Source organism: Phodopus roborovskii, unplaced genomic scaffold (assembly GCF_943737965.1).
Source record: "Phodopus roborovskii unplaced genomic scaffold, PHOROB, whole genome shotgun sequence".
Taxonomy (NCBI): domain Eukaryota; kingdom Metazoa; phylum Chordata; class Mammalia; order Rodentia; family Cricetidae; genus Phodopus; species Phodopus roborovskii.
The window spans coordinates 1,415,162-1,438,754 of NW_026126481.1; the positions used below are offsets into that span (position 1 = coordinate 1,415,162).

The following is a 23,593-nucleotide window of genomic DNA, read 5'->3' on the forward strand; positions in this document are numbered from 1 at the left end:
ATGATTAGGCAATTCAATGTTAAAGATATTAACATTCTGGCTTCTATATAAATACACCTGTGAGATCTGGAAAAAGCTTAGCTGAAATTAATTTCACATTTTCAGTGTTGTTTAAGGAAAAGAATGTGATATGACCTAAAAGTTAGGCTCTCTGGTGCAGAAGATAGGAGAACATTTTTGCTTTGTTCCATAAAACCTCAACCAGCTCATGAGTTCTCAAGGCTGATCACATGGAAGAACACAAGGCAATGATTGCACAGGCCACACTTGTTTGAGAACTAAAAATCCAATGAAAACAAACCCAAGAACAGTATAACACAGTCTGGGTCTCTTTCAAAGAACACAAGTACACAAACAGGCACTGAACATAGTGGGAACAGGAGCACATTCTTCAGCATTGAAGTCTGAGATGTGTTGATCTTAAAAAAAAAATCATTATTTCTTCATTTATTTACCTTTCTCTGTGATCTCATGTGCTACCGGGTGTGTGTATGTAGGACAACTTTGAGGAATTGGTTCTCTTTCTATACTGTGGGTTGTGGGATCAAACTAAGGTCATTACATTAGGCTTAGAGGTGAAACCCTCACACATAGCTCCATTCACTACCCCTATTATCTTTCACCTGAGAATTATGGTAATAATTACCACATGGCATTTGTAATCATTTTTATGTTTTTTTCACCTTCCACTTTTATTTTAGAAGAATGTGTAGGATTCACCAACCTAGAGAGTGTTCACATAAGAACTCTGTGCAAGTTACTTGATACTCACGCATTCACTCCCAATGCCCAGGAATGGAAAACTTAACTGTGACTAATAGCTAATGATGATGCCACTGTTTTGCTTCAAGCGACTTTTTATCCCAGTCACAGGTACCATATATGCAATTTGGTCAGTGGCCCCCTAGTAATCAGACCACAGCTCTTTCCTTTTCTATGTGAAATTAATCTCTACAAACAATTTCCTCAGTTAGAATGTAGATGCCAGTAATCAGTTAAAGTAATGCTAACTACTCCACGTGATGCCTGGTGCACAAGCTCTTGGGAGGAGGAGACAGCTTGTCATTTTGTTCAGGTAACCAGCTGCTCTTATTTGGTAGTCTGAATATCAAGAAAGCAGCCAAAGACAAGAACTAGTGAGTGTTGATACCTCCTCCTCATTCTCTCTGCCTGAAAAACAATCCAAGAGCTAGCACCACCACTGGCATGTTTTCAGAGGCTAAGAGCAGGACGACTTTTTAAAAGTTACATTTGTGAAAGGGCTTATGTTTAGAAAATTGGAACCCTGCTAGGTACACTTTAAAAGTGTGAGAATGATGGAGGCAAATTTTTCATCTGTCTGAGTATGGCATTCACTAGGAACAATTTCAGAAGGTTGTGAGGAATGAAACTCAAGAAAGGGAGAGAGATGTACAGTGAGGCCCATGAGGAAGGGAAACGTTGCTTTTATGGCAAATGGCTTGATTTGGCCCTGTGTTGATGTGCACTGAATTCACTCAGAAGACTTGGTGGAGTGCTGTCAGGACGTGCAGAAACCAACTCTGAATGCTGCTCTTAACATAGGTGCTCTGCTTTGCCTGAGATACGATGCTCACAGTGCACTGCTTTCTGGGTGTGCAAAAACCTCAACAAAAGGCCCAGTTTGGATAGACATGCCAGATGCTCACTTATGGTTTTCCACAGTGTTCCCCAAACAAACATATGTATTTTATTTTTTTATGTGTAAATAGCATAACAATGAAATATACACATGGGTTTGATGATTGTATCTACCTAAACCAACCTGATAATTTAAAGATAATTCTAAATTATCTTTACTACACAGTTAGAACTTCTGTATTTTCAGTATTACCCTTTGGGCAAACAGAATAGAAGTGAGTTTTCTATGTTCCCTGCATGACTTAGAAAAACTCAGCATAGGATTCTGAACACTGGGAGACACACATTTATGTTTAGTTCACTAAGTGCTAAAATATAAAAGCCATCCAATGTGGAACACTTATCTTGTACCTGAGGCAGCTGTGTTCTGGCAGATGGAGGAAGTCTCCTGCATTCAACTCAACCCGAAGAAATTGCTTGAGTTACTTGCTCTCATGTTGAGTTACAAAAACTAGTTTCTGGAATATTTGTAATTAGAAAACCCAGCATCAGGAAATTGGAAAGAAGGAGGTGGCTGGATAATTTTACTTTGACACCTGGAAATTTGTGCAGCAAAATATATATACAAATAAGAAAGTAAGGGACATCAATGGATTTGGAATAAGTGTCATTCTGCCTATGTCAAGACAACTAACTAATGAGCTCAGGAAACAGTGGCAGCTTAACTGAAGTAGACGGTAGACTGTAGTCATTGGAAGTACAGATGGTAGAGTGTAGTCACTGGAAGTACAGATGGTAGAGTGTAGTCATTGGAAGTACAGATAGTAGATTGCATTAACTGGAAGTACTTAAAGGACTCTTGATTATACAGATGCCTGATTTCATTTTCATATTCCCACTCATGGTCACAGGGCTGATGTACAGGTGAAGACCATGTCAGACTTTCAAAGATATGGTAAGAGAACATTCTGCTACTCACACACAGCAAAAAAGCTGAGTACGCTTCCCAGGGAAAGCCACAGGCACAACAATAACACAGGATCCAGTAGAAATCACATCCATCCACAAATACCTTTGGTCTAAATTCCTCTGGCCTCAAAACCCAAAATATCTCCTTCTTCAAAGCAGTCTGACTGCAACCGGAAGGAGCTACACGAGGGAGAGCAAACGTCTACCTGACAGAAAGAGAGAAGATGGCTCATGTTGAGCTTGCTAGTTGCCTCCCTCTAACAACTACAGTGGTTACTTCTTGTGACCACTGGTTACACTTCAACAATATATAGAAAAAGTAGCTTTCTGCAATTTTTCAAAGTGCTGAAATGTACTTGACTTCTTGAGCAGTTCTGGAAAAGCCATGTTTCTCACTTGAGAAGTTTTTCCTCTTTGCTTGACCTTTTAGTAACAAACATCATTGAGAGAGTACTTGCTAAGACCAGGCACTGTGTGCTATGAACACGATATCATCTTTGTGTTGTATTAAGACTCATGGTGGAGTAGATTCACTTTACCATTTCTCCCATGATATGAAACTAAGAAACTAAGTTGCAAGGACACAGATATAGCAAAGGCAGAGCCAGAAACCAGAGCTCTAGGCTTTGCCTGCAATGCTCACCCCATCATTCAATAGATAAAGTGGCTTCCAGAACAGATCCATAGGCTGCTATGAGGATGGATATATTCTAGATTCTGTGGTAATTCTTAGATGTTCTGAATCAAGAAGACAAACTATCAGAACATGACCTTTGTGTACATGCTGTCTCAACTCAATTGGCTGATTTTTGGTTCACTATCATGTTAAGAAAATTCTTGACTCTTAATCTTGTTTACAAATTCTGAAAGATCTAACTTTTACACATTTTATCAAAGACCAAAAGAAAAATACCATACCATGAAATTCAAGTCTTTTAAATATATGTCCACTTACATGACACAATATTATTATATAATTTTATAACATTATTACTGTGAATTGGTCACCTCCCTTGCAGGGTCTCACTTTGATGTGCCTCATAGCCTGGTTTGTTAAGCTCCTCAGTGGACCGGCTCAATCTGCCCCCAAGCACCACTAGTTTCCAGCCATTAATGCAGGACAATGACTCCTCTATGGTTACCACAGGCTCATACAATGTTCCTGTTCCCAGCAGTTCAAAGTTTTTAATGAGCTCACTATGAGATTTAGAATAAGCAGAACATGACCCTAGAGAGTTATTTTTGTGTAGTGCTTCTTATTAAGCTTTTAAGTATAATTGCTAGCACTTACATTAGAAAAGAAAAAAAAAGTCACTCCCCAAGAATTCTTGAAAATAATTCTCAGATGTGTGAGTGTTGGAAACAAACTTGCATTTACCGATTCTTCAGACAAGGTCCAAAATGAAGCCTGGACAACTGGCTCACCTAAATTTTTTTTTCCAAGAGAGAAAGAGCCTCTTATTCCCAACAAAAGATCTACCACCACCATCCATCCATCATAATCTTATTCATAGTCTTTATCCTTAGCTTACAGGTAATGATAAAAGAGACAAGACACGTCTCCACAGAAGGAACTTAAAGTGAGGGGGAAAAAAAAAAGCCAGGGAATGAGGAATGAGAGAAGCTAATGGGAGATGTCATTCCTCAAATATGTTTCTCTATTGGTTAATGATTAAAGCCCTGTTGGCCAATAGGATAGCAAAATAGGTGGGACTAGGAGACAAGGAGGATTCTGGGAGAAGATTCAAGATGTAGGGATTTGAGAAGAAAGTTCGGACCTTCTCCCTGGTAAGATAAGACCATGTGGAAATACTGAGATTGATAGAAATTTAAGACAGAGCTAGCCAATAAGAAATGGTAGTAACAGGCCAACATCTTTATATCTAATACAGCATCTCTGTGTGTTATTTGGGGCTGACGTAGCTGTGGAATCAGGCTGGTGGGAAAACTGCTCCTAACAAGTAGCTCCAAAAAGGATCAGTTTTCTAGAGTCAAAGTCATTCTTTCTAATGAAATGACAAGGTAGCATCTGGATCAATGGATAACTGCAGGGCTAGTCAGCAATCATCCCACTATCTCAGTAATTAAATAAAACCAACTGAAGCACACTCTGATTCCTTTTATTAGTGTGCCTAAAACAGAAATGGGAACAAGTAGCCAGGAAATTAATGTCACTGCACCTATACTTAAGAAATTAATAACCATGAGAATGGGTTTATTTGAGACAGATTATGAAAGACGAGGAAGTATGTGTTTAAGCGTGCTGAGAAGGGTAATAGCATTACTCTGACCACAGTCAGTGCATACAAACGATGACAGAAGATTCAGTAAAGGCAAGCAACACCCTGTCATGACCCAGAAAGGGTTCCAGGCCTTCCATCCCCTAGTGGGGTGCATTTTGTTTGCATTCAGCTTGAATTCAGAAGTCCTAACCCTACAAGCAGAGGACAGTGGTGTGCACTTGTAATCCTAGGACTGGTGAGGCAGAGACAGGAATATTACTGGGGCTCTTCACTGAGCCAGCCCGACTTACTTGAGAAGTTCAAGGCTAGTTAGGGGCCTTGTCTTACAAAAAAGGGTGGTTGAGTACCTAAAGAGTGAAACCTCCTCAGACTGACCTCTGGCTTTCACACACACAAATGGGTCACTTGAGCACACACAAATACACACACACACACACACACACACACACACACACACACACACACACACACACACTCATTCACATGCATGGACACACACTTGAAAAATTTTAGCTCTAAAATCAAGTTGTAGTGTAGAAAAGCATGATTTCTAATATGTGAGCATTTAGAGCCATGATTTGTACTGGGATCCCCTGTTGAGCCATTTTTGATCCATTTACACCTGAACAAGACTAGAAAAGATCAAAGGTGCAAGTACCCAGTCAAATTTTTGTTTCTCTCTGTTGTGAAACCATTTTCAGGCTCTATAAATTCAGTTTAACCAAAGGTAAAGAAACTGAGTCTCAAAACACATGCAAGAAGACAGCCTGTCCCACACGATGGAAACTTTTCACATGGATCTTGAGACAGCATTTGTCTTTGGGATGCTACTTCATCACTGAGTGTATCTGTTATTGTACCAAAACGCCAATTATGTTTCCTAAAACCCCTACACACAGACAGTTGTTTTATTTTGCATGCTCAACGGTCACCTTTTCCTAGACATACTTTGCTGAATAAGTCACTGCAGAATTAAACCTGGATATGGTGAGGTATGGTAATTGCAAACAGCAGAGAAGTCGTGATGGTGATTTTTCCACTCATGCTCTCACATCCTTACCAGAGTACCCCAAAGACATGAGGGCATCTCTGTTTAATTTACAAAGACTGAATCCAGATCTGCCTTTCATCTTTGTCATCAAGCTTTCAAATCCATGGAGGTAGGAAGTATGTGACACTATAACCACATCCTTGATATACTGATCCCTGTGAGCCTTTGCAGTGCTCTTGGTCACCTCCTGTCTTCAGGCATGGTATGAATAAACACACAATTCTAGATCAATTGACTCAGGCTTGCAGAAGTCAGCCATACCTCTGTCCTTTTAATCTCTCATACAAAATTTGTTCTAAAAAATAATAAGCATAGTCTTTGAGTAAGTGAGAATGACAGAAATTATTTCCTCAGCTTTAATTTGGGGACAGAACAATTTATTCAGCAATGCAGCTGCAAGATTTGGAGGTAATGAATACAATAAAGTGCCTAGGGAAATAATTCCCCAAAGCAACAGTCAGCCATGACTTTGGAGATTAGCAACTTACTGTATCAGCCAAACTCAAAAGGATTGAGTCACATGAGCACTAGAGAAAGCTCATGTAATCAAACTATGTATTCTCATCACTCCTTATTCTCATCACAGGTTTTAAAAAAAAACATTTAAAGACCTCTAATACATAGTAAAACAACTTAGCAATTGGTTGATTTCTGTTTAGTGGAATTATAAGCCTACTAAGTTCTGTCTCAAAGGTCTCTTTTTAACCATGGAGTAGTTAGCAGTCTCCTACGCAGCAGAAAACACTGTGTGTTTACTCTGTACATAGTCATTGTTTGTGGGATGTCTTCAACACTTGCTGCCTGGCTACTGACAAGGTTGGGGTACGGAACAGGAGGAATGTTCTTTGATTTGATCTCAGGGTGTTTTATACCACTGAATGTTAGGATGGTACTACAGGTACACTTACTCATTAACTAAACTGTCAAACTGAAATGTTTTTGATATTTTCTATAGATTGCAGTGCTTTGCAGCACTTGTAACTTAGCTGTGTGCATCTTAGTAATTAGTAGTAGTAGCAGGATGGAACCCAGGCCTCTGTACATTCCAGGTCAGGGTTCTGCCTCCCAGTTACACCCCAGTCTGCATTGTTACTGCTGTTATTCTCAGTTACTTTACAAATATTTCCTACAACTTTTTCATGTTGCATATAAATGTTTAAAATAATACTCTTTTTAGCTGGTGGGATGACTCAGTGGATAAAGGTGCTTGCCACCAAGACTAATAATTTGACTTTGATCCCTTTTATCCATGAGGTGGGAAGAGAAAATTGGGTCTGAAGGTAGGTTGTTCTCTGACCCGCCCACAAGTACAAACACACACACACACACACACACACACACACACACACACACACTCTCTCACACACACAGTGACATGCTACCATACCCCAATAAACAAATGTGAAAATAAAAAAATAAAACATGCTTTTCTACATGCTCATTCCAGAAGCACATTTTAGACAAGATTTCTCAATGTTCAGTTTAAACTTTAAACTTGACTGAAAAGTCACTAAGCATTTTATATAGAATTTGAAGTAAATGTTATTATACATTAGAAACTCCTGATTTACATCAATCTATGACAGTCTTTCTAATTATTATAAATCAATAGAAACAGAGAATTTTAAAAACTTGCATATTACACATACCCACAGGAACAAGTTAATAAAGACTAATGGAGATCCATCAGAAGATATCTGGCAGTATTATAAAGATGCTTATGCTGAAGCGACAGGAGAGACAATGCCTTTAAATGATCTCTCCCGTTGCCTTCCTGTATCCCATGCATCAGGATGCTGAAACCACATCTAGGGCTGGAGTACCCTCAAGGAAGATAAAGAAGTCACTATGCTTGTTGGTCTTGGTGGCTCTGAGTTCGAAACTGACTCCTGGGATGGAGACATGTTGTGTGAGCAACCCACATAATTTTCTTTCTAAGAAGTTCTGCTATGTATCTCAGGCTGGCCTCATGCTCATTGCAATCCTCCTGCCTCATATCTTGCAGATTAAAAAGGATCCACTGAAAGTGAGCTGAGAGACACCTGCCACAGCAGGTGTCAGGTGGTATCAGCAAGAGCAGAGTTTGGGTTGGTGTTAATCTACACTGATGTGAGATGACAGAACAGACCTGTGGGAAACTGAGTAGAATACCAATCCAAGACCTTCCAGCTTTCTTAGGAAAAGAGGTGAACAGGAAAATGGGAAAGTAGATTTGGAGGAGAGAAGACAGAAGTCCAGCTTCAGAAAGTGGCTTAGCTTCCCTCTGATGACTGACTGCCTCCTGCACTGGGGGCTTTATACACTCAACGTGGGACAGAAAACACCCTTGAGTCCCTTTTAAAGATAAGAACAGCCAGCTTTAGAAAGGTTTCACCCAGGGATTGGAGGCCAGGTATTGTCCTTCATAGCCCAGGTTTCCATGCTTCAAGTGGGCTTTGTAGGTTACCATAGTCACAGGCGACTGAAAAAGCCAAGTAGGGCTGGAGGGGAAAGTTCAGCCACCACCATAAGTCCTAAAATGTATATACTTCATGATAAATATAAAGACAAAATTCTCAATGCTTTAACCTAAGACATTAAAAAAAAAAAGATATGCCCAAACAAAGCATGATCTGGAAAATTACGTTTAGGAGAGAGTGAAGAATAATTTGCTCTACTGAAAGTAAAGGAAGTCAAGAGTTTCAGACTATGCCCACTCCTCACCAGTGAAAGCAGATGACTGATGTTTGCAGTGCTGAGTACCTGTCTATACACATTTACCCTGAGGACCACCACTAACCCATATATATGTCCACACAATGTATCCCAAGGACATGCATTAACCTATATGTATGCATACATACATATATCCTGAGGACCACCACTAACCCATATGTATGTCTACACACATGTAACCTGAGGACATGCACTAACCTGACTATATGCATGTATCCTAAACACCTCCATTAACCTATATGTATGTCTACACATATGTACCACAAGAACTTTCATTAACCTGTCTACACTCATGCACCATAAGTACCTGAACTAACCTATCTACACACTTGCTCCACAAGGACTTGCATTAACCTGTCTATACACATATGCTCTGAGAACTTAAACAAAATACACTAACACCTCAAAGCTTATTTACCCCATGAAGAAATAGGTCCAAACTCCAAATTTTTGAGTATATACTTATCATTAGAGAACTTCCAAGGATAATTTGAAAACAAACTGGTGTGGAGTCATAAGACTCAACAATTGTTTTCAGCATATTTGTTGAGAATGAAGGAAAAGTTATAGTAGGAAATAAATGAACTAAAATGGCCTGTTAAATAAATGAAGATTATGGTATAAAGATGGGTAGATAAGTAGATGAGAGCAGTAAATGTATCACAACTTCATACAAATCAAAGGGAATACTTTTCCTTTTGTAAAATACATTGGCTTTAAATTTACAATTTTATAAATTACCTAAAATATGAGACTACCAAGCAAAATTTCTCTACAAATAAACGACAGATAACATTATCTACAATAACATTGCAACTTAGGAGAAAAAGTCTCACTACTGAAAAAACACACAGGTCAAACCTACCAGAAAGACCAGTGCTATCTAAAAGCTTGCTACTAACTATTATATGCTTTTATGCATCAAGATGGTTAAACAAGATGTTGAGAAAATAAGTTGGCTGAGGACCCACAGTAGTGTGGACAATTTAATCCATTTATTTCATAAGAAAGATGTAATGATATATTATTTATGATTAATTAAAGCTTGCCTGAAGGCTCAGAAAGCAAAGTCAGCCACAGGCCATAGAAGCCAGGCACATGCCTTTAATCTCAGCATCCAGCAACTAGGAGGTGGTGGTGGTACACAACTTTAATCCTAGGACTCAGGAATAAAAGGTAGATGGGTCTCTCTGAGTTCAAGGCCACCGAGGGATATACAAAATTGAATCAGTATAAAAGGGTAACAGAGCTCACACCTTTAATCCCAGCACTAGAGAGGTATATAGGGCAGGAGCAAGATCTCAGTAGGAGACATTCATTCTCCAGCCACGCAGAAGAGAGGCAGCAGGATCAGCCCATTCATCCTGAGGTAGTGGTAAGAGCTAGTAGCTGGCTAGTTTGCTTTTCCATTCTTCAGCTTCAAGTTTGAACCTCAATATCGGTCTCTGGATCATTTACTTATCATATTACAGAAAGAAGATAGGTTGTTTATATAAAAAGTATTAAGGGCCTGAGGGGATGGCTCAGTGTTTGAGAGCACTTACACACACACACACACACACACACACAAACCTGTGCATGCATATTTCCCACAGGTAGAGAGTTGTGGAGAGAAGATGATGCCAGTAAAATAAACTATATGCTATAAATCCCACTTAGGAAAAAGACGTAAAAGGCGCTAAAAAGGAATGGACAGCAAACTAAAGAAATAAGCACTTAGTATTTCCTACTAAGCAGTGATGAAGAAATCCATTACTTTAGAAGCAATACTAACAGCCCTAGTGTGCATGAAAAAACTATATTTAAATCTCAACAAATACTGAGAGAACACATTTCCTTCATAGTGAAACCTTGGTGAAGTAAAAAAAATGGTTCCTAGGCACAATGAGGAACACACAAGGAAAGCAAAATGTTGACTGAAAGTGAAAAAGGTTAAAAATAGCCCAGAGACAAAACAACATCCACAGGAATGACTATAGTTGCCCTGACATTTAACACAGCATGATTGGTTGGCATCATGGAAAAGAATATTATGATGGCATCAGCTTTCATATTTTTTGAACTTTTCATAAATGTAAATTTACTTAATACTAGTGACAAACATCACAAATTTCATATGAAGAAACTGGAATTCAAGAAAGGTGTATGTTCCATTTATTCAAGACTGTTCAGGTAAACTGGAACCAGGATCAGCCTAGCTCCAAACCTGAACCAGCAAAGACTTGTGTATAACACTTTCCAATAAGAATAGACAGGAAAAATTCATCACAAATGAATAGAGATAAGTAATACTACTGTCAAAGAAGACCAAAATAAAATATTCAGATATGACATATGAATTAAAGGAACAAAAGGTATCTCTATTAGAGATAAGTATAAAGGCATACATTATAGCAAGCAAGCAACTAGCAAAACATTTGCTAGTTCAAAAAGAACTAAAGATAATTCCAGAACTTTATTAAGCCAATATAAAAGTATCTAATCAATTCAGAGAAATTTTCTTGAATTGGGAAATGCAGTTGGAATGAAACCAAGATTTAGGGCCTAGTAGATGGCTTAGTGCATAATCATAAGGATCTGTGTTCAGATCCTGACACTGGCACAAAGCTGGGCATGGCAGGAAGAGCCTATAATCCTAATATTAGGAGGTGGAGACAGAAGGCTCCTGGTGAGTCAATATAGCCAATGAGTGAGCTTTAGTATCAGCGAGAGACTGTCTCTCTCGCTGGAAAGTGTAAGTGGAAAGGTAGAAAGTGATACAATAAGATGCATGATGTATTTAATTGATAAAACATTATTTTTGCTAAAAAGCTTTATTGAAAATATAATTATCAAGAAAAGGGGGAGCTAAGAAGTGATCTGAAGGGAAAGCAACATGCATGAAAGTTAAAGATAATAAAGTATGGGATAATTTCATGATAAAATGTTAAGAATCTTTATCTTTGAACCCAGTATTTAGTTACACCACCATTCAAGTCTAGAAACAGCTGCTGAAGATAGATTGAATAGGGAGGATGCACATATATGTATTCATGTAAGCACATATACATAAATATATGTGTATATATACCTATATACATGTTAATATGACCTATCTATTTTAAACACTATGTGAGCACTCTGGTGATAATCATCTTGGCTTTTAAAATGTTTTATTGATAATAACACTGGAAGCCATGGTAGTGCTCCTCTAGGCATCTGTCAGTGTTAAAGGAATGTTAGTTTGCTCCCAATATAACAGTGGCAAACTGGAGGGATCAGTTGGATGTTTACAAGCCCCACTGTGATGAAAAAAAGACTCTCACACCAGATGGTACTGGTATAAAGACAGATATGCACACCTACAGAACAGCATAGACGACTAAGGAAGAAACCCTTCCAGTTATGGATACAACTTCTTGACAAAGCTATTAAAAATATACAACGGAAAAAAAAAGACAGCCTATTTAACTAGTGGTGCAGAAAAAATATCTCCATATATATATATATATATACACATATATATATATATATATACACATATATATATATATAAATTAAAAATAGGTTAAAGACTTTAATTTAAAGTCTGAGATACTGAAACAGATAGAGGGAAACACTACAAGATGCAGGTTAAGGTAAGAACTTTGTGAATGGGACTGTAATAGCACAGTAAACAGCACTAAGAGCTAACAAATGGGACTACATGAAATGACAAAGCTTCTGCATAGCGTAGAAAACCCTCAGCAGAGCCAACAGTTAGTTTACATAATGGGAGAACATCTTTGCCAGCTATATAGCAAATTGAGGGTTAGCATCTAGAATACACAAAGAAGCACAGAGCTTAAAGACCAAATACTCGGCCAACCAAAACATGCATTAATTAAACAGATGGCTCTCAAAAGAAACACCTTGAGAAGTATTCAACATCTTTAGCCATCAGAGGAATGTAAATTACAGCTACTTTGAGATTTAATCTCCTCTTAGAGTGGCTAACATTAAGAAATCCAACCACGGTGTAGGAAGGCAGAACCCTTATTCACTGCTAGTGGGTGTACAAACTAGTATAGCCTATACGGAAATCACTAAAGACATTTCTTGGGTAACTAAAAAATAGGACATGGTACACAACTCTTCAGGGGCATGTACCAAAAGGACACTATCTTGCTAGAGAGATGGGTGCACACCCATGCTTACTGTTCCATTACTCACAACAGAAAAATAATGGAACCAGCCTCAGTGCTCGTCAGCATGTGAATGCTAGTAAAAACTTAGCACATATACACAATGGAATTTTGGTCAGCTGTGAAGAAAAGTGACACGGAATTTGCAGGAAAAATCAATGAATCTGGAAAGCAGTCTATTCTGTGAGGTTACTCAGAAAGATAAAAATCCTATATTCTCTATCACACATGATTATGAGTGTATGTGAGTGGGGAAGAGGGGAGGAATATGTTATGAACTAGGAAGAAGACCAAGAGTGACGATAAGGAGGTATCGAGGAAGGGGCTAGTGGCAAGAAGACACATGACAAGCAAAGAGGCGGGGGAGGGGGGCTGAGGGGGTTGGAAAGACACATGGGGGTTGTCAATGTGGACAGATGGGGAGAAGCAATGAGGCAAATTCACAAAAACAACTGTTTGAAAATGCCAAAATGAAACCTAAGTCTGCTTGTGGTAATTAAAGATTTGAATTTAAATACTCATTCTCACACACACACACACACACACACACACACTCATATACAACATATCTGCATTTCAAAGACTTATGCACTATTTTTCAATGTGAGAACCAATGTCACTTTTGGTCACTTCCAATTTTGCCTAACAAAGGTAGAAGTGCAAGCATTTCCACATTTGTTCACACAACTTTACACACACAATGGACAACTTTCTTTAAAAATATTTTCCCAGAATACAACTTTGCTTTTAAATAGCCTCCATTCCATTACTGGTCTCCTGGAGCACTCTCGGTGAAATGCTTTCCAACAGACCAGAAATTCTCTGGGCAATCTTCCAATGTTATACAATTCCCAGACAAACTGATAACAGTTATTGCATATTCCAGGTTTGGGATCCCATGTAATTGAGAGTTTTAACACAATGAAAATTGTAAAATTGAACACATCTGCTATAGAAAGTGAGGCCATTAAATACCTATTCCAATGGCACGTGAGTGCAGAGCAAGGAGTAGGACTCCAGCACTCTCTCCAGGAAGTTGTCTATGGGCAAACCTTCCCTGAGGTCATTTATAAAGGTTACCCATAGCTTCTGAAGGAAGAATGTCCCCAGAGCTGTGAAGACACCACACCCACCTCCTTGCCTTAGAGTTGCTTGGTCCCTTCCCTTGTTTCTCTATTTTCTAGTTATATACAGAATATTTTAGATATTTAGACATTTAGGATGCCCACTGGACAAAAGCATAGGTCTTTTGGTACATTTGTACAATTTGATGTACAAGTTCAATCTTTGAAGTGATGCCGGTAGTTACCAGACTGTTTTCAATCATGCAAACAGGTTGTTTCTAAAGCTTTTTTCTTCACTGTTTGGGTATATACTTTAAGTCTTAGCCATGATGGCAAGTTACTAATAGATGAAGTAGGTGAAAGGTGGTTAATGTTGCCATCAAATAGTCTAAGGAAAACTGAAGACAGCTGTGGTGGTTTCAATAGAAATGCCCTCCCCCCATAGACTCATGTGTTTGAAAGCTTGGTCCATAGGAAGTGGCACTATTAGGAGCTATGGTCTTGGAGGAAGTGTGTCACTGTGCAAGTGGGCTAGGAGATCCCATGCATGTTCAAGCTATGTGCAGTGTACAGCTGCTTGTGCTGCTTGTGCATCAAGATGTAGAACTCTCAGCATCTTCTCCAGAGCCATGCCTGTGTGCATGTCATATTTCCCACCATGATGATAATGGACCAAACCTCTGAAACTGTAAACCAGTGTCAAAGAAATGCTTTCCTTTACAAGAGCTGTCATGGTCATGGTGCCTCTTCACAGAATAGAAACCCTAACTAAGACAATAGCCAAGGATAAAGTTGGATTACCCTGTAACTCCAGTCACAGCATGGATGTGATTATTTCTTCGATGGCTTTCCTTACCCTTTATCATTAGTGTTCCTTTTCTATTCTAATCCACAATCGCCACCATACATCCTTGGCTTAGTTTTTCCCCTCCATATCATGCATGATTATATTCCATCGGTTAATAGGAATCTAGGTGTACAGGGGCTAGGCTCAAAACCAAACACATAGGTGCTCACCCTAAACTATCAGCATGGACCACATACATTTGCTCAGAGGTGTTCCAGTTCTTAGCATCATGACAGGCACAGGCTCAATGACATCAAAATGATGACGTTATACATTCATGACTATGACTTATGAAAGTGCCTTTCACAATAAATTATAACAGCAAGAACAACTCAACAAATATTTTTTTTTGATAGAGTCAACATTCAGACTTAAAATGAAACTTGATGGCACAATAGTCTATTTGTAGACTCTGAAACTGACACCTGTACACACTTCTCATTTACTGCAGAAAGACTTCTTGCCTTCCTTATTCCTTCCCTCTCTGCTCCCTCATTTCTTACTTCCTTCTCTTTCCCTCTCCCTCCCTGTCATCATTCTCATTGTGTACAAGCACCATTGCCCACTAAGTTGCTAGTCACTAGGTTAGTGCAGAATACTGACTCTTATGCCTATAGGGGTTTATCATTGTGATCTATGGGCCATTTGCAACTAAATGATCTGAATTCCTTTGTAGGCTTTGAAATATGCATCACGAGCCACATATCCACTAACTTTTAAAGTGTGTGTCAAGCCTCTCTTGTTCTATATAGTTCTAAATCATCCTGCTCAACATTTTATCTCCTTTCCCTAAACTCACATCCTTTATAGCTGTATCAGTCATTTGTTAAACAGGTCATATGTCTGCTTAGAGTAGTAAAGAGGAGGTAGGATGGTGAGTTCTTATGTTACATGACTTTGGGTCTATTTTCTAGACCTACCACTCACTCTCTGAGGATTTCTAAATCTCTTTTTCTATATCTGAAAAATAGATGATGATATCTGCTTGGGAGTGATGCTTTGGGGTTTCAGTGAGAATGGTAATCAAGAATACAGCTTTCTATACGGCAAAGAACATTTCCTTGGTGGAAGTTAGCGACTCAGTTTTCATTGCCTTATTGTTTGCCCTTTGCTGTACTATGCACACTCAAGTGTGGTCAATGGCAAGAAGGAACTTTGGCCTCACATATAGGATGTTCAATCTGTATTGCGATCTTCAGTGGTTAGGAGTGACATTGCCAGACTTCATAGACACACGGGACACTGTAAGGGAGTTTTAACATGACAAATAATGTAAAGGACTTGTTAACATCAGTATGAATGACATGCTTTTCAATCTTTCAATTATATTTTCTTCTTTCTTTCCTCTCTCACACTGATGGAAAATGGACTATTGTTAAAATTTTATAAAAGAGAATTTAAAAAGATACATATGGTGTGAGCTAATTACTTTCATTAGGCCCTAGTGTCCACATGGACAATTATTCTGTGTCGAATGAATGAAACAACAAATATCCTAGTAACATGTATAGGATAAACCTGTGTAGGCATAGGCTATACTGATTCAAAAGGTCAACCCAGATCTGGGCGTGGTGATGCATGCCTGTCTTCTTAGTCTACAGCAGGAGTGGAGAGCCTGAGGTCAGTCTGGGATATATATATATATATATATATGTATGTATGTATGTATGTATGTATGTATGTATATATATGTATATAAATTCCAGGTAAGTCTGGGATATGAGACTGTCTAACTAAAACCAAAACAAAATTAAAAAAAAAAACAAGAAATAAATGCACAACAAAATGATAAAAAATTTCTAAACCAACAAACAAAATGCCCCTTGATTTGTGAAAACTCAGCCTACGGGAACAGACAGATCTGCATCGCCACCTATTCACCTAAGACTCACAGAAAATCACAGATTTAAAGAGCTACAGGTTCAGGATGCCTTCTGCTCGGCATTTTCTTCCAGACATGACAGGGAAGCTGTACCCATAAAATCTCAACAAGATTGGCTGACATGCCAACATGGGTGGGGAAAATTTCACAAGGTCTCATCCCTAATGAAGAGTTACAGTCAATAAATGACTAGGCAGAGGGGGAGTCAGTTTTCTCTAGGGCCAATCTCTCAAGAAAGACTATGTAATCACAAAAATCATATGTATGTGCCCTAAACATGTACATATGAGCAATGCTAAATGGAATATATATGTGTATATATAATATATATGTACACACACACATATATATAAATATATATACATATATATTTATATATACATATAATCTACCAATAATAAGTCATGAATTTAAGAGTGAGAACATATGAGAAGCTGAAGGTGGGGGAGAGGGGTAGAAATGATGTAAACACAGTACTTATGTATTAAATTCTTGAAAAAAATCTAGACCTCATCCCGAGTACACCTGGTATAGAAACAGAGTTGAGTTGTAACGGGGTTTCAAGATAGAGTCCTCAGGGGTGCTTGAAGAAGGTAGTGGGCAGGTCATCACAGGAATGCTTTTTATAGGGTTCGCTGAAATAGAGTAAGTACTAAGCAATGGTGCGAAGAAATGGCTTTTAGTCCTTATTATACTCCTAGTTCTTGAAGATTAACTATAATCACTATCAAGAATGAAAATTGCAAGCAATGAGGAAAATCCAAAACCCCCTAAGAGATTAAATTGAAATACTAAATTTAACACATTTCCTCTAAACTCTTCAAGACATTAGCAGGTCTTCTAAGCAATGTTATTGGTATCTTAAAGAGTTAATTAATACTTCTGTTAGCATCCTGGTTGTGTCAAAGAACACAGGAGCAGGCATGCAATTTATATTGCAAAGAAATCCATATTCACTATTTTTTTCTGTTAAAAAGTAAACTGTCAGTCATTTATAGCATTTACAAACACAGTGGTAGGCATTTTCTGAGGATTAACAAATGATCAGAATAATGGCTATGGGGGCTGGAACACTAAATCCAGTCAATAATTTCCCAAGACATTTACAACAGTTCTCATTGCAAGGCATCTAGGCCCAGGGACATCTTGTCTCAGTAGGTTTTATGCCTTTCAGAATTCCCAGAATCCCATGGAAAAGAGTAAAGTGTATCTTTTTCTTTAAATGGTACCAGGCTATGTTCAACAAAACAACTAGACCTCAGCTCGCTTTTCTTCCTTTTTCTCAAGATACATAATCTAATACATTTTCTGAATATGGTACCTGCAAAATATACACCAAATCAACTTACTTTTCTCCCTTTGTCTGTTATCCTTACTTTGATCAGACTCTTTTTGAAGCCATCTAGAATTTTCCAAATAGTTTATCTGACTCCTTCCACACATATTGGATGTGTTTAATGTAAGACTTTCCTAATATTTCTTTGCTTAGAAATGGAATTTGACCATTGATACAAGAAATAGATTTGATAATTGTTACCTTCCTTCTTTGAAAATATAACTATAATAATAATAATTCCATATTTTCTATGAACGAAATTAAAAACACAGTTAAATATAGCTAAGTAGGAAGAGACAGTTAAGTATCCTTTAGAATTTTCTGTCTTCAGTTTGTATTTGCAACCATTCAAGTCTCCAACACAGTGCTGTTTTCTCATCTTAGTGAAGGCGATGGAAATACTGGCTAACTCTCAAGATAATTCAAGTGAATGAGCCTGTTGACCAGGGCTTTTCCAGCCATAATGGACACCTTTGGAAGTCATCCTGTTTGAAACTGTTACTTAAGGAACAAAGTCAGGCAAGTCCAGGGGAAATTGGCTTCTCTATAATTTGAAGTTGAAAAGTGCTAGAGGGCAGAGTGTATTGTCTGTGTGTGTGTAGACATAACAAAGCTATTTTCATGCACAGTCCTGGCAGAAGGCCTGTGGTAACTGCTCTGTATGTCTGGTTACAATTATTTCACTATAGGGAACAATCCAGGACAGTACATCTCTGCTCTGTCTGCTCAGCCTCAAGTTGAAATGTGTGCTGCTTTTAACCCCATAAACCTTGTCAACTCTCCTTCCTGATGGCCTTTTAATTCACTCATCCTTCTCCTGCCAGAAACCTCAGCTGAATTCCAAGTCTGAATTGCAGTATTCCAATACACGAAACTATTAAGTAACTAGAAAGGGGGAATGCAATGCTCGTCCCTTGTCCTTGTGATCCTTCAGAATCTGGGCTTCTGTGTTTGCATGTCTCAGTGAAAATGAGTTTTCTAAGTTCTAAATGAAGTAAAACTCTCCTAAAAAAAAAAAAAAAGAGTGGGTATATCCTTTCCGATGCTACCCCCACAATCAAAGACATTTGTGCTCCCCACCCAGGGCACATTTCATACAGCTTAATGTGGCTCTTGGGGAAATTCTCAACACAACAGTTCAGAGTGAAATGTGCTTCTAATTAAGATGACAACAACAACAAAGAAGATAAGATTGGTTACAGGATCTCATTACCCAGATGCTAATCCTGGTATTTAGGAATGCTTGTGGCTATCAAGCCCTTCTTGTACAATCTCCCCAGACTATGCTCAGTTTTAGGAGTCCGAAGCTCCCAGTGAGTTGCTTTAACTCAGAACTAGCCTGTAACAAACTCCAGGTATTTTCTCAACAGCCCCAGGTAACTTGCAATAAGTGGGTCATACATTAGGGCATTGCCCTCTATTTTTTTCTTACACACCAACAGGATAGCTTGTAGGGACAGGGGAAGCAAAAGACACAGATAAGACAGAACTACACAAAATCGGCATGGATGGGCTTTTTAAATGATAAAAGCTGCGGACTGTTTAATCTCTTGAGAGCAGACTATTCAGAATTTTATTTCAAAGCCATAGCAGACGGTGTGAATCATCCTTTGGCTTTGCAGATGCTCTTCACACTTGGGCTGTCCAGGGCCTGACATGCTCCCTCCCACTCAGGAACAAAGGTGGAAGGAGTTCCCTTAGGAGCTCAGAGGGGGACTCCCAGTAAGCAACATCAGTGGAAGGACCCTGAGGGTGTAAAGCAATTCTGCCAGGTGATTCAGGGCTCAGTCCTCTTGTAGAAAAATAAAACTGTTTTAATAGATGAATGAATATGTTAAAGATGGAATGCTTAGATGACGTGAGAAACATAAAAGAGAACACTGCCCCAGCTCGAATCATCAAACTAACCATTTCTGTTTTCAACCATGTCTTATGAGGTCCACAGTCATTCCTCTGAGTATTATTATTATTATTATTATTATTATTATTATTATTATTATTATTATCTTTCAAGAATGAATTGTGTATATCTGCCAGAGAACATTTGCATCCCTGGCAAAATTTTAGCTTTCATAACTAATGACTTAAAAAACAAAACAAAACAAACAAAAAAGAACTCAATTACGACCTACCCAATTCTCTTTGTATGCATTATACTGCCTTAAGGTTTTCCCCTACTGTTGAATATAATTGTAATCTAAACACAAATAAAGATAATCCTTAATTCCAATAGGGAAGTATTACACATGAAAATCTTAGTACCACAATGATTATCAAAACAATCTAGAATATTCTATAGTCTGTGTTTGCTGTATACCACTAGATGTAACAGACAGGTAATAGAGATAAAGTGGATAAACACATTTGGTAATGTGTACATGTGTACAGGTGTGTACAAGTCACTAGAGAAGCCAAAGTTTAATTTGTACCAGGGACACTTACAGTATATTTATTTGTTTATTCTGTAAGTTTAAATTTAGATGTATTAAGTTTTCCCAAAGTAAGCTATTCCGTAGCCTACTTAGGGATGAAAGTTGAGGAAAAGGCTTTCAGATAATTTAAAACAAGGTTTTGTGGAAGGGTCTTTCTTGGCATAACTCCTATATCTTAAATAATTTTCTAATTTCTTACCAGGCTCAGTCTCTCTTATTTGCCAGTCACTCTGTAGAATAAATTCCTTGATTACTGAAAGTGTATTCCCTACTCTTCCAATGAAGGAGCCTTTGCAATAGTGAACACAGCTTTTGAATTCTGTGAGCTCATGTTGACATTTTACTTTTCTGTGCCAGTTTTCAGCAAAACACAGCATATTGCTCCAAGCACTCTGCTTTTCTGAATGTCACTTCTCTTAATTTTATAAATTGTTTTACAGGAAACATCATTTTCTCTTTGCTGTTTGTCCTCTGAGTCTAGGGCTGCGGGTGAGCACTGAGCTGGATGCAGACACCTGTGGATGTGGCACCATCCACACTGCTTAGCTGACATCAGCTACACACTCACCACTTACCACAAGAAGAGGCCCACTCCCCACAATACTCACTCCAGCCTGAACTACAGTTTCATTCCATGGCAGCATACCATTTTAAATGGCCTCCACAGCAATTAGTTCCCTAGCAATTACTGACTCTGCATTTCCTGTTTACCAGCTTTAAAAAAGCCAAGACATTATTTTAAATCTACAAAATCCCAAATCCTGGCATACTATAAACTTTCTGAAGGGATAAATGTGCTGAAAACACTTAACACGGTAATTTTTCTCCCATTCAAGCTGAATTATCTTGAAATTCCTCACGGGCTTTAGAAATATAAGGGAACAGGGGAGAAGTCTCCTAGTTAACCAGAGAGGCAAGATTCACAGAGAAGGAGGAAGAGCAAGCATCATGGACTCTCGGAAACAGAATCCATCATTCCTGTGGGGCAGTGGCCTCTGGACCCTTGGCGAACCTCAGAGCCCATAGATGATCAGGTCGTTCTGTAAAATGATGCAGTGTTGCAAGTAACGTTGGCACAGTGCCACATACTATATTCATCTTTAGATTATCCTAACACCTAGGACAATGTAGATACTAAGACAGTTGTTGTTCTACTGCACTGCTTAGAGAATAATGATAAGAAAAAACATGGCTGTACACCTTTAATACAGATGCCATCTTTTTCTCAAGAACTTTAGAATGTGGTTGATGGGATCTATGAATGTGAACCCAAGAAACAATGATCCTCCATTCTATTTTTTTTTTTCAATTCTAAGAAATTACATTTTGTTATTTACTTCTTTTTACATATGTATGTTGGGGAACACACACATATCAAGCATGATTATAGAGGTCAGTGGACAACTTATAGAAGTTAATTCTTATCACCCTGTGGGTCCTAGGGACTGAACCCAAGTCCTCATGTTTGGTGGCAAGTACCTTTACCCACTGAGCTGTCTCAACCAGCCTAGAAGCTGATCTTTTAGTTAAGGATACAGGGGCTTATTGCATCTTCATTTATTACAAGGTAAGGTTTGTATATCCAAAGGAACAATGATGTTCAGTGAATCCTATGAGCTGTCACAGAAAAATTACTTCATGACCTAATGGTCATTATGTTTGGGTAAGAAATCTATCTGTACATGTTAAACTGATCAGATTCTCTTTTGTGTTTGTTCTTTGTTTTTAGCTGTGGCCGATAAAAGAAATCCTACCATCAATAATGTGCCTTGCATTCCTAGTGACCTCAACAAATTCCTGAGGGGAAGCAGGCTAGGGGAAGCTGGGTATGTGAGCTTTTCCCAGTGTCCCTGTGCCAAGCAAACGCAGCAACCTAGTGACACATTTGTCTTTTCAGGGTAGGGGTAATGGGGCCATGCAGTTAAACAGGAATCAGCCTCTCTGCTTGCAGCAAGCTGACCTGAAGGTTCAGTCTATCTGCTGTTTAGCAAACTGTGTGGGCAGGCTGAACACCTGGAAAGGTTGGCCTTGCAAGCAGCAGTTCGTCTGCTGCAGCTTCCTCTCCTGTTTCCCTTCAAGGGAGCACCAATGGCTTGCACTTGTAAAGGCTGAATATCGAAATGCCAAGGCCCATCATTACTGACTATAAGAGAAGATTGCAACGCTAGGGTCTCAGGAAGTGGGTAATGAGCAGGGCATCGCCCAGACTTAGTTGGAGAGCAATTGCAGCCTCAGTACACTGTTATTTGAGCTCCTCTCTGCAATTTCTTCCTTTTAGATAATTTTTACTCAATCTCCAACCCCAGTGCTTATTCTGATGCTGGTTTCATGCCACTACTGACCCACTCCTAGAGAACTCAGACCTCTTGCCTGTAATTTTCAGCTTTACCTACAGGCAGAGGTTGGACTGTAGGTCAAATCAATAGAGTTACAAGGAAATGCCTATTCCTTCTCATTTTATAAGACTGTTTATTTAACACTTATTATAGGGTGGTGACTGAATGGGCTTGCTCAAACTCTTAAAATACAATGGTTTCCAGGTAAACTGTATTTGGAGACTATAGCTTACCCTTGACTTGTGACAATTTGGCAGGAACAAACGCTAAGTTCTCAACATGGAAAAGCAAGGAAGACAGATGCCCTCAATATGTTCTGAAGCCTCCAGATGACCCTTTGTCACTGAGTGGGGGGGGCTTAACAAGGATTGTGCATGCTAGCCTAAATGGTGTTGAAAAGAACTGTCATTGAAAAAAAATGTGGTTATAGTAATTTCTCAAAGAATTGAGAGTCAGCTTAGCATGTCCAGCAGCAGTCATGTGTTGGGAGGCCAAATCTGAGTTTGAGATTCTGGTCTGTAAGGAGGAGTGAGGTGGTAATGAATTCCAGGTTTTTACTTCCCTTCAATATTTCATGGATAGGAAAATATTACAGAGAAACCACCTAGAATTTCAGGGAAAAAAATCATTCCCCCCACCTCCAAAATCCTATTCAGATTCCAGCAAATTAAAAAATACAGACACTTAACTCACTTCTGCTGCCAGAACACCGAGAGAAAAGTTGTAAAGTGAGAGTTTCAGAGAGTAAATGCTGGTTCTTTGCCAAACTCAAATGTCCAGCATGTTAAGAATTAGAGTATGTTTAAAATTTAGTCTTGTCAGAAAAGGAACCCAAAGGTTCATGGGAACTTGGATACCATCCAGTGAAAAGGCTAAGGTGGGCGGCCACCCAAAGCTATGGCACCCTACTTGGAGGTGGCGTTTGGCTTCCCTTAACGTGCCAGGCTTTACATGCT

At 38.7% G+C, this 23,593-nt stretch overlaps 1 protein-coding gene across 1 annotated transcript in view; it reads right to left on the reverse strand.

The window, feature by feature from the left end:
- The window catches only part of Pcsk5 (proprotein convertase subtilisin/kexin type 5), a 409,247-nt gene that overhangs the window by 186,986 nt on the left and 198,668 nt on the right, over positions 1-23,593 (reverse strand). The window lies entirely within an intron of this gene.